Below are 13,235 nucleotides of genomic sequence, written 5' to 3' on the forward strand. Positions count from 1 at the left end.
CCCAAAGTGCTGGGATTACAGGTGTGAGCCACCATGCCCCACCTAATTCGGAGATAATTTTAAATAAACACACAGGTATAAGGAACAATACAGAGAGATCTCATATACCCTTTACTCAGTATCTACCCATGGTAGCATCTTGCAAAACTCCAGTACAGTATTACATCCAGAGTATTAACTTTGATGCCGTGAAGACACAGAACATTTCACTACCACAAAAAGCCCTTGTATTGCCCTTTTAGCTACACTCTGATCCCTCTCATCTCATCCCCTCCTTAACCTCTGGCAACTACCAATCTGTTCTCATTTTTATAATTTTGTCATTTCAAAATTGCTCTATAAATGGAATCATGCAGTATATAACCTTTTGGGATTGGCTTTTTCCACTCCCTGTAATTTTTTGGAAAGTCATCCAGGTAGTAGCCATGTATCAATATATTTTTCCTTTTACTGTTAAGTAACATTCTATGATATGGATATGCCAGTTTTTGTTTAAACATTCACCTATTTTTTTTTTTTTTTTTTTTTTGAGACGGAGTTTCGCTCCTGTTACCGAGGCTGGAGTGCAATGGCGCAATCTCGGCTCGCCGCAACCTCCGCCTCCTGGGTTCAGGCAATTCTCCTGCCTCAGCCCCCCGAGTAGCTGGAATTACAGGCACGCGCCACCGTGCCCAGATAATTTTTTGTATTTTTAGTAGAGATGAAGTTTCACCATGTTGACCAGGATGGTCTCGATCTCTTGACCTCGTGATCCACCCACCTCCGCCTCCCAAAGTACTGGGAACATTCACCTATTTTAAGACGTCTAGGTTGTTTCCAATTATGAGATATTACAAAGATGCTTGGTATAGAATGAATCTTGCTCTCCAAAAATGTTGAATTCTTAGCCCCCAGTACCTCAGAAAGTGACCCTATTTTGAGGTGGGGTCTTTGCAGAGGTAATCAAAGTAAAATACAATCATTAGTTTGGGCCATTATTCGATATGAGTGGTGTCCTTATGAAAAGGTTAAATATAGAGGTGGCCACGTACACAGAGAGACGGCCGTATGAAAATGAAGTCAGAGATTAAACACCGATTTCCAGGAAACCTCCAGAAGCGAGGTGAGCAGCATGGAGCAGATTCTCTCTCACAACCCTCAGAAGAAATCAACCCTGCTGATCACTTGATTTTGGGATTCCAGTCTCCAAACCTGTGAGACAAAACACCTGTTGTTTAAGCCACTCTGCAGGACTTTGTTAATGGCAGCACTAGCAAACTAATATAGTGCCATAAACTTTTGTGTATATGTTTTTGTACAGACACAAATCCTTATTTCTTCAGAATAAATGGCCAGGAGTGCAATTGCTTCTGGGTCATCGGGTAGCTGCATATTAAGTTTAAAAAAAAAACAAAACCCTGTTTTCCAGAATGGCTACACTTCTTTACATTCCCAGACTAATGTAAAGGATGACTCGAATTCTTTGCATGCTCACTAATGTTTGATGCTGTCACTGTTTTTTTATTTTAGCCATTCCACTGAGTGTATATCGGTATCTCATCATGATGTTAGTTTGCATTTCTCTAATGGCTAATGATGATGGACTTCTTTTCATGAGCTTGTTTCTGCTGTTGAGTTGTGAGCATTTTTATATATCCCAAATAGCAGTTCGTTGTTATGTATGTACTTTGCTTATGTTTTCCCGGTCGTAGCTTATCTTATCCTCCCCTTAATAGGGGCCTTTTGTGGATCAAAAGTTTGTAATTGTGATGAAATCTGCTTTATCACTTGTATTGTTTTATGTATCATGCCTTTAGTGTCAATTCTAAGAATTCTTTGCTTAGCTCAAGATATGCCCGTGTAATTTCTATATTTATTATAAAATGTTTTTAGCTTTGTAATTTACATTTGAATCTATGATTCACTTTAATTTTTATATAAGTGTGAGGAGTGTGTCACGGTTCACTTTTTTCCTATAGAAGTCCAATTATTCTGGCACCATTTATTGAAAAGGCGACCTTTTTTCCACTGAATTGTTTTTGCGCCTTTGTCGACAATCAATTAGGCATATGTGTATGAGTCTGTTTTGGGGTTCCCTAACCTGTTCCACTGATCTATGTGTGTGTTCCTTCACCAAATACCACACTGTATTGATTAAGCCTTAATATCAGGTAGAGTGATTCCTTCCATTTTCTTCTTCTTTTTTCTCCTGTCAATCTCTGTTTTGTTTTCATTTGTTTGTTTTTGAGATGAAGTCTCGCTCTTGTCCCCGAGACTGGAGTGCAATGGTGTGATCTCAACTCACTGCAAACTCTGCCTCCTGGGTTCAAGCGATTCTCCTACCTCAGCTTCCTGAGTTCCTGGGACTACAGGTGCGCACCACCATGCCCAGCTAATTTTTGTATTTTTAGTAGAGACGGGGTTTCACCATGTTGACCAGGATGGTCTCGATCTCTTGACCTCGTGATCCACCCACCTCGGCCTCCCAAAGCGCTGGGATTATAGTCGTGAGCCACCGCGCCCAGCCAATATCTTGTATTTTTTAGTAGAGACACGGTTTCTCCATGTTAGCCAGGCTGGTCTTGAACTCTTGAACACAGGTGATCTGCCTGCCTTGGCCTCCCAAAGTGCTGGGATTATAGGCGTGAGCCAACTTGCCCAGCCTGTTTTTGTTTTTAAAGAATTGATGTATTTAGTTTGTGTATGTTTAATGTAATTACTGATCTCTTAAGGTTAAGATTTTCCTTTAAAATTATTGTTTGGGTTTATTCTATTTTTTGTTTCTTTGTTTTCGTTTTCTTTTTCTTTTTTTCTGTCATTCTCTGTGTTATGTGAACATTGTTTAGCATTTCATTTTAACTTTTTCCTACCCTTTCGGGTGTTATCTCTTTATACAGCATCTTTGGTGGTGCTCTCGGTTTTACATTATATATACATAGCTTATCACTGTTAACTTGTATAATCATTTTACCAATTCAAATGAAGTGTATAAACTTTGCTTGCTTTAACATTTCTTATTTATGACATAATATTCCTAAATATTTCCTCTCTACACACTTAACTCCACATTAGACAGTGTTGTTTTTCTTCAATCACCAAATATAGGAAAACTGAAGATGAAGAGGAAAGTCTATTTTCTTTGTTTATATTTTTTTTTTACTATTTACTTTCCTTTTTCTGATGTTCCTAGAGTCTTTAAAAAATAATTTCTTTTCTGTCTAGAGAAATTTCTTAGTCCTTCTGTTATGGTAAGTTTTCTGCCAACAATTTATCTTAATTTTTTTACATCTGAAAATGTCTTGATTTCCCTTTGTTCCTGAACAATATTTTCACTGGCTAATGGATTACAACTTGACAATTGTTTTTTTAAAGCACATGGAAAAACGTTATGCCACTTTCTTCTGGCCTCAGTGACTTCTGGTGAGAAATCCACTGTTATTTGACTTTTTTTTTCTTATATAGGTATGGTTTTGCTCTTTCTTTGTCACTTTCAAATTTTTTTTTCTTTGTAGTTTTGAACTACAACTATAGAACTTCAACTATAATGTGTCTTGGTATGAATTTCTTTATTTTTTTCTCTTTGTGATTCATTCAGCCTTCAGATCTGAAGATTTGTGGATTTTTTTGGGCCAGATTTGGGGAATTTGAGTTCATCATTTCATTAAGTACATTTTCAGCTCCACAGTTTTTCTCCTTTTATTCTGGCATTTCAATGACACAAAACTTGTTATACTTCCACAGGAAGTTTGTTCACATTTTTCTTAGTCTTTTTTTTTCTCTGTTGTCCAGATTGGGTCATTTCTAGTGTTCTTGAAGTTCACTAATTATTATGTCTTCTCCATCTTGCTCTTGAACCCATCACTGAGTTTTTGAATTTCAGTTACTGCAGTTCTAAGTTCTAATATTTCTATTTTGTCTTTTATAATATTTTATATTTCTTGCTGAGAAATATTTCTTTGCTAGGATTTTCTGTATTTCTTTTAATTTGCTTCAATTGTGTTAATAATTGTTCATTGAAGCATTTTTACGATAGCTACTTTACAATATTTGTTAGATAATTCCAATGTCACTCTCATCTTAGTGTTGGCCTCTGTTGACTGTCTTTTTTTTTTTCTCCATTCAGTTCAAGACCTTCCTGGTACTTGGCACAAATGTTTTAAATTGAAATCTGGACATTTTTGGCATTATGTTATGAAAAACTGGATCTTACTAATAACCTTCTGTTTTATTTTGTTCTTTCTGACATCACTTCAGTAGGGAAAGAGGAGGACACTATCTTGTTACCAATTTGGCCTCCACTGACACATAGTAGAACAGGATCCTCCTCACTGCTGAGTAGAGTCGAGAGTTCCAGCTTCCTACTGGGAGCTTCTGCTGATACCTGCTTAGCTGGAAGAGGCGAATGCTAGGTTACTGATGTCCACGTGGCCTTCACTTTCCACATGGGATGGTGCTGATGGTGATGGCAGTCTTGGCACTGTGGGAAGTGGTGAAAGTCCTAACTCTGTACTAGACCCTTTTAGATAATTCTCCAGAAGGCACTAAGAGAGTATTTTATTTCTGCTTAGTATGTGTGGAAGTCCAGGCTCTCCCTGTGGTTTTGACTGACACTGGGTGGGTGGGAGAACTTGTCCTCACTCTATAGTGATGAAAGATTCAGCTCCTAACTTGGCTGTCTCAGAGACCCTCCTGCAAGGGGCTAATTACAGCTAGGTGAGGGTGAAAATTGAGGTTCCTCTTTAGCCTTTGCTGGTGTAGGTGTAAAGAGGCATGAGATTTTTCTGTGAAGTTTTGATAGAGTGGGGTGGTTATTGTCAAAACTATTTCTGTCTTGCTAGGCTCCCCCTTTCCTGGCCCTTTGGCTAGAGACCTGACTTTGGTGGGACTTTATTCACTTATTTGGTGTTTCTGGGTTTCCATCTTCGGCACTGCAAAGTTTGATTTATGTGAGATGAAAATAGAATTCACCACTGTGTTGTCTCTTGTATCCTAAGGTCCCTAGATTACCTACCTTCTTCTCTCTGCCTTTCAGAAACGGTGTTTATTTCATGTATATGTTCAAGAGTTTAGTTGTGCTTAGCAGGAGGGATAAGAAAAAACAACAATATTGATTCCATATTCTTGGAAGCAAATGTTTCTAACATTTCATTTTAAAATACATTAAAGAGTTACAAAATAGAACAAGAAATTTCTGAATATACTTTATCTTTAGTGACCCCAAATAGTTAACATTTTGGCATCTTTGCTTTATATTTATTTATTCATTCTTTCATTTGTTTATTTATTTCTATCTAATCTTATTGAGCCCTCTCAGAGTAAGTTGCAAACTCTAACACATTCGGTATGTACATACAAAAAACAAAATTAGGCTGAGTGGAGCAGCTCATGGAGTTTATCCCAGCACTTTGGGAGGCTGAGGTGAGCAGATTACCTGAGGTCAGGAGTTCAAGACCAGCCTGTCTAACATGCTGAAACCTTGCCTCTACTAAAAATACAAAAATTAGCTGGGCATAGTGGCATGTGCCTATAATCCAAACTACTCAGGAAGCTGAGGCAGGAGAATCACTTGAAACCAGGAGGCAGAGGTTGCCGTGAGCCAAGATTGCGCCACTGCATTCCAGCATGGGTAACACAGCGAGACTCTGTCTCAAAAACAAAAACAAGAAACAAGAATGTTCTCTTTTTGTGAAGAAGAAAATGCTTCTATTAATCACAACATGCAATTGATGGGGCATCCTATTAGAATTAAACCAGGATAAATACTGGTGTTATGAAATTTATATTTTTCACCTCCATTCTGAAGGACAATATTACATATTAGGACTTGTCTTAATCTTATGAACTGGTTTCAATAAAAACTATTTTAAAAAGTAAATAGCAATTAACATATATTCTCAAATTGTGCTCACAAGTAGTTAAAAAGGCAACTATAAAATCTGTAACAATAACAACCAGCAGGATTAAGACTGTTCTGTTAAATGTTAGGAAACACATCTCTTTTTTAACTGTTACATTAGTACCTCTTTTTCATTGGTAAGGCAGCTGCTTGCTATAAGTGCCATGCTGATTAGCAAGTTTCTTCTTAAGTGAAAGACAGTTGGTTGATCAAGACTCAGTGTATTTTCTTTTTCGATTTTGCTCTCTTTTAAAGCAGAAACAAAAACCCCTTTGATAAATAAGGAGGCATATATAAAATACAGCTGTTATAATCTTGTAAATCACAGTTAAACGGGGCAAAGTATTATTATTAGAAGTAATTCTTGGAAATATTTTGTTATGAAAATAACAAAACTTCCAAATAATTCCTCAAAGTAGCTTTCCTTTTTGGTACGTGACTTTATAAACACCACACATGGTAAGTATTTTAGCAATTTCCTCTATCAACTACATTTTGCCCTCAATAGGTTTAGAGTATGATTCCAAACGATTTCTACATATAAGCATCTTTATTTTATTTATTTATTTTTTGAGACAGAGTCTTGCTCTGTTGCCAGGCTGGAGTGCTGTGGCACCATCTCAGCTCACTGCATGCAACCTCTGCCCGCCGGGTTCAAGCTATTCCCTTGCCTCAGCCTCCTGAGTAGCTGGGATTACAGGTTTGCACCACAACACCTGGCGAATTTTTTGTATTTTAGTACAGACGGGGTTTCACCATGTTGGCTGGGACGGCCTCGATCTTCTGATCTTGTGATCTGCCTTCCTTGGCCTCCCAAAGTGCTGGGATTACAGGCATGAGCCACCGCGCCCGGCCATAAACATCTTTAAGTAAGTTTTGTTTTCCCTGAACTAAGTCTCTTTTCCCATTTATGTGCCTATGAAGTTATTTTGAGCACACATACACATATATGTACTGGCATACATATGAGTATACATGTGGGTTTTCTAAGTAAGTTACTTTTTTTTTTTGAGACAGAGTTTCGCTCTTGTTGCCCAGGCTGGAGTGCAATGGCACGATCTCGGCTCACTGCAACCTCCGCCTCCTGGGTTCAGGCAATTCTCCTGCCTCAGCCTCCTGAGTAGCTGGGATTACAGGCACGTGCCACCGTGCCCAGCTAGTTTTTTGTATTTTTAGTAGAGACGGGGTTTCACCATGTTGACCAGGATGGTCTCGATCTCTCGTAATCCACCCGCCTCGGCCTCCCAAGGTGCTGGGACTACAGGCTTGAGCCACCGTGCCCGGCCAGTAAGTTACTTTTACCACTAGAATACAACTAGACACAACAGGGACAACTCTGTGAGACAATGTGATCTTCCTTGGAAACCCTTCTTTAGGTTGAGGAGGGCAGGGACAGTTTGCTGAAGGATGTGATGAAGCTTAGTAAGTCTTCTAATCATCCATTAATCCTGTGGTTCCAGGTCTCACCACCACCTCTACCTGCATATCTGCTTCCTCAGCAGCACTTGCCTCTCAAGTAACATCTATCAGAAACAAAATGTTGTTGGTTGGGCACCTGATGCTGTCTGCAATCCTCTGATAACTTTCACTCTCTACTTTATGTCCAATCTTTGTATCAAAGTGACCATCAACAAGCTCAAGAATCCCTTTGCAGACTGTCGGAATCACAATTTCCGTGCCTCTACACTCCCTGAGGAATAGATGCACTCCTTCAGTCCAGCCTCTCTCCACTTCCTGACTGCTGGAAACACATTCTCAAATAACTCTGCTTTCATGAGCCATGCTGTGAATGCTGCCCTTCACATGCGGCCCTGCAGCTGTTTGAACATGGTGGTCTTTCCATCCAGGGACATCTGCCAGCACACATTGTCTACCACAGCCTGGGTCATCTGTTGCAGAGCATCGGCTCCGTTCCCATGCCACACATCTTCCTGCTGCAGGGACAGGAACAGCCCTATCCAGGGAAATGTCCTCTTCAGTCTCTTTCCTCAAGAGATTGATACCCTGCAGCTACTCCTCTTCTTCCCAATGTGTCTGCAGATACTCTAACATTTTCTTCACTGTAAGGAAATACAATGTCCTTCCATGTCTAAAGAAATCAGGTTGACTTCTTCATCTCTTCTTCTTCCCAATGTGTCTACAGATTCTCTAACATTTTCTTCACTGTAAGGAATAAAACATCCTTCCATGTCTAGCCAGATCAGGTTGATTTCAGCGGGCATCGAAAACACGAACATTTCTCTCCCAGATGCTTACTAGGGAAATCTGCCTGGTGGTCGGGAAGGCTTAGGGCAGCAAGGAATGCGGCTCGTATAGTCCTGGAGTCAGCAACTGGGTGCAGCCTGGCCCATGCTGGGAGAGGCCACCTCTGCACAGGGTACAATCATACTCAAGAAATTAACTTGGATGCAATATTATTTAATCTTACAGATATTATTCACGTTCCATCAGTTGTATCACTTATATCTTTAATATTAAAAATAAAATAACTCGGCCGGGCACAGTGGCTCAAGCCTGTAATCCCAGCACTTTGGGAGGCTGAGGCGGGTGGATCACGAGGTCAAGAGATCGAGACCATCCTGGTCAACATGGTGAAACCCCGTCTCTACTAAAAATACAAAAAAAAAAAAATTTAGCTGGGTGTTGTGGCACGCGCCTGTAATACCAGCTACTCGGGAGGCTGAGACAGGAGAATTGCCTGAACCCAGGAGGCGGAGGTAGCGGTGAGCCGAGATTGCGCCATTGCACTCCAGCCTGGGTAACGAGAGCGAAACTCCATCTCAAAAAAATAAAATAAAATAACTCAAACATTTTGTAGGGAAATATGTCATGTAATGTAGAACTCTGGGGTTTGCTGTATTATTTAAAGGGAATTCCATCAGTTCGCTGATTTCATTCTCATTCTCTCGCTGTTTCTCTCATTTTCTTATTCTCTCTCTACCAACCTCACCCTGAGTTTTGACCATTAAAAGTACTTTATAGTCAACCAGCCTAGAAGCTCTCTACCTGTATCTAACTAGATTTCCTGTTCTAACTAGAAGAGGAAGACAGTCATGTTAAGCAATGCAGAAATAATAAAGTTTAATATAGAAATTTGGGATTCCCTGAGAGAAAAATCAGGAAGAGTATATTCAAAATGTTAGAGACAAAAGCCTGAAACTCTGAAGCTTTTATTATTTTATTATTCAAATAGTTAGTTCTTAGTTCTTAGAAAAATGTTCTCTCTTTATGCTTTTGCTATTACTTTGATTACTATGCTTGAGAAAGCCTAACAAAAATGATGCTATTCCTTTACATTTTGCTCGGCATTGTAGATGAGCTATTAGTCTTTATATAATGTCTCCTCTGAGTTAGAAATCTAGTAGTGAAGCTAATAGTAGAGGACTGTTTATGAAGCTTACCGCATTGGGTTTCTGTGAACCTCAAGGGAAAACATGGTTACAAAAGGGCTGGGTATACTAATATATTCAACAAATAGTTTAAGGGGTTGTTATTGTTATTTTTCATTAAACTTCCATTAGGAGCATCTCAGAATGACTTTTCAGCTGAAATCAGATTGGCTGATTCTTCAGAGGGCAAACCCCTCGTGTCCAGACAAGCTAACGGCCTTTCTTATCAATAGATTCTCATAAACAGTTACGTGTGTGACAGTATGGAATACTTCTAGGGTAGAAGCTAAGGGTTCTCTGGAGAAGTCTGTGATAAGAATGGGGTTCCAATGGAAAAATAAGGCAGCCTATAGTGTGTAAATGTATACACACTATATATAGTGTGTGTACATATATAGTACAAATATATATATATACACTATATATATAACGTGTGTGTGTGTGTGTGTATATATATATATATATACATATATATATATATATATATATATATGAGAGAGAGAGAGAGAGAGAGTATACAAATATACAGTGGGTATATATAGTATAAATGTTATCCCGCTGAGGTCTGTTGTGTGATTCCCTTTAATAACAGAGTTGAGGGGTGTTAATGAGCATGACACAGGGCACACAGCCATAGAGTGAATTAGTCATAGCTTGATTCTTTTACGTGCCTCGTCTAATGGCAAACATTACGCAGCAATCACAGCAGTATCACTCAGATGGAGCAGAAGGTGTGGAAGGGAGTAATGAGGCTGCCTAAAAACTGTTTTACAGAGCCCTGCACCAATTCACAACAGATAATAGAACTCAGAGCCAGACAGATAATAGAAGCGACAGCCATTTATTGCTAAGAGACTGTCTGAATATTTGTGCATAAAACAGCCCACTCCAAGTTCTATAATCACATTTCTTGAGAAAGAGTGGCAAAAAGGAAAGCCACGTGTCAGGCTACTTCCATTAGTGTGCTCTAAATGAGTATAAAGAGGAATGAGCAGATAAGAAGAAAAAAATACTGAAAAAGACTGCAGATCAGAAACAGCTTCTGGCTATTTGAATTCAGCAAACTGGGACATCTCCATGTGACTAGGACAGAGTATTAGCAAATAATTTTATCCTAAAGTAATTCGACATTTAGGATTGCTGAAAAAGTCTCAGTTTACAATTTTTCTTTGATTCTTAAAAGAGAGCATGACTCACCCAGACCCCATTTTCTCTTACTTCATACCTAGACTTTGGCACTTTAAATTTTTTTTACCATGGTAGATAGTGAAAAGAAACATGTTTGGTAAAGGTTTGGAAGATGAAATTCACAGTTTTCCATAAGTTTTTTTTTTTTTTTAAGATCAACAATCTTATCTTTTCCCAAAAAGATCCCAAAAGGATTTTAAAAGAAATTTAATCATATTACAAGGTATTTCCTAATATAATATGAAATTTGGAAACGTGGTTTTTCATATTTCTTTCTTTGACAGTCATGTTCTGCTATGATGCCACATTTTAAGAGGGACATTAACTATGTGATGTGTATTCCAGATAACATGCCTAAAATGTCACTGGAATATAAAACCATATCATTTAAAAATGTTTTGAGGGCCCAAGAATTTAACATAAAGAGGATAGAGTGCATAGCTTGACAATAGTATTCTAATAGTTAATATCTATTCCTCCTGTAAAAGAAGAAGTGAATATGTTCTGTAGGACTTAAGGCAGTAAAAAAGAATGACTAGAGTTGGAGTAGGTCCCTTAACTTGATTATAGGGAATTATTTTACAGTGTTTAGAGCTGTCCAGAAATTAAATGAGCTGTCTAGAAATTGAATGGACTGTCCTGAACAGTGAACTCCTTGTCAGTGGATGTGTTCAAGCAGAAACCAAGTAACGACTTGCTAGGGATATTTTAAAGAAGGGTTAAGATGGAGAGTTGTCTTAATTGATGTGATATCCACTTGAACCCAGTGTGTCTGTGATATTACTCATTATTAGTCTCTTCAGGGAGGTTCTTGAAGCATTGTAACCTGGGGCTCAGGAGATGAGTAAAGGGTGAAAAAAATTGTAACTTTAGAGGTCATGTTTGAAATATTTTTTATTGTGTGAAGTCAGAAAGATTTCAATGTTTACACTAGTATGACTGTAAAAGCAAGGTTTATTGTTAAGACAAGTAATAAATTATGATTGCAAGTTTTTATACAGTTCTTTGTTTTTCCTGAAGTCAATAGTTGCCTTGTTTATTAATTTTTCTTATTTTTAAGTAAATATAGCTGGTTTCAAGATGTTCTAACAGGTCTATAAAATACTCTGCATTATTATTGAATACAAGGCCAAATACAGTAAGTCATCCACCAAGTGCATGTAGCAAATGGTACCCAACAGTTAGTTATATATCCAGCATCCATTGTCCCTTTTTCTTTTACTAACAGGAGCCTCATATGAGCTTATCAGACAAGCTTGTCTAGCTTGTATGAGGCTCCTGTTAGTAAAAGAAATATGTACATACAATATGTCTAGCTTTAGAAATTAATTTCCCAGACTTTCTTGCAGCAAATATGTCCATAAGATACAGTCTTCCAAAGAAGACATAAATAGCTATCTACTGGGGATTTAGGGACAGCTCCTCTCCTGTTAAAGGCATTCACTATTCCTCCTTATTACCACCACCACCACCACATCCTCCCCTTCATCCTCCTTCTCCTTGTCTTTCTCTTCCTTTTCCCCTCTGTCTCCTTCCTTCTTGTCTGAATATACTGATTTTAGGTGAGGGGTTGAGCAGCCTTTATAGGCTGCTGTTAAAGTAAAGATAAAAGAAACAGAAGTTTAGAGAGAGACACTGCAAAAACAGTCCAGCACTTTTATTGTATGGATCTCCGCTTAAATATGGGAAAATACCTTTTTAGTTTAATGATTTTGGTAAGGTTGGTAAGATATCCGGTCAAATACAACCCTAACTGATACCCATGGCATTTCAAATCAGTGTATTTCTCAATAAATTATGTTGACACATGTGGTTAGTTATGTGGGGAAAAAAAGGAAGGGGAATCCTTTCTTTTTACACCAAAATTAATTCTATATGGGCCAATAAAATCAATGTAAAAAATGAGAGAAACCATTAAAGTTTTAGAAAAACCTACAACAATCTATAAAATACAATCTTCCTTTGTGGAAGATTTGTCTAAGTATTGCTGGCACCATCAAGATAAAATGATCACTAAATATAACCAAACTGTTATTATTTCTATGCAGACATCTTAATAAGGCACGTGATTAATTGGTAAGAAAATGATGACCACACTAAAGCAGAGAGCTCATCGCCTTCATATATAAAGAACTGTTCAATAGCAACAAGAAAAACTTACTGAAGTTAAATAAAAGGCAAAGAAAACAGATAATTCCAAGAAAAAAGAAAAGCATCGGTGGAAAGCCTCTCACAAAACAAACTAAAATAAATAAATAAATAAATAAAATGCTTACCCCAAAACATTACTGAGCTATTTCTACAGAAGGTTGTATATAAGTGTGCAGATGGATTCGTTTTTAAAAAAACACACTCACCTCATTTTTAATGTACAAAATGATTATATGTGTTTGGTTCTGTTTTTGAGCTTTCTTCTCTGTTCTATTTGCCCATCTCTGTATTCCTATACCAGCATCCCATTAATTAGGTAATTCTAGCTCTTTAATCCCATTATGTATGTTCATATGAATATTTATATATATTATACATATGTATGTGTTACTTTTTTTGAAACAGAATCTCACCGTGTTGCCCAGGCTGGAGTGTGGTGGCATGATCACAGCTCACTGCAGCCATAAATTCCCGGGCTCAAGTAATCCTCCTGCCTCAGCCTCCTGAGTAGCTGGGACTACAGGCAAGCACTACTGTGCTCTGGTAATTTTTGTATTTTTGCAGAGATGGGATCTTGCTTTGTTGTCCAGGCTAGCTTCAAGTAATCCTTGTCACCTTGGCCTCACAAAGTG

General features: G+C 38.1%; 1 protein-coding gene and 1 pseudogene across 9 annotated transcripts in view; both read right to left on the bottom strand.

The window, feature by feature from the left end:
* LOC103788187 (uncharacterized) overlaps window positions 1-13,235 on the bottom strand; it is a 245,189-nt gene that overhangs the window by 149,025 nt on the left and 82,929 nt on the right. The window lies entirely within an intron of this gene.
* On the bottom strand, window positions 7,248-7,936 carry LOC100409072 (enolase-phosphatase E1 pseudogene; annotated as a pseudogene).

This window comes from Callithrix jacchus, chromosome 15, assembly GCF_049354715.1.
Source record: "Callithrix jacchus isolate 240 chromosome 15, calJac240_pri, whole genome shotgun sequence".
Lineage (NCBI taxonomy): Eukaryota > Metazoa > Chordata > Mammalia > Primates > Cebidae > Callithrix > Callithrix jacchus.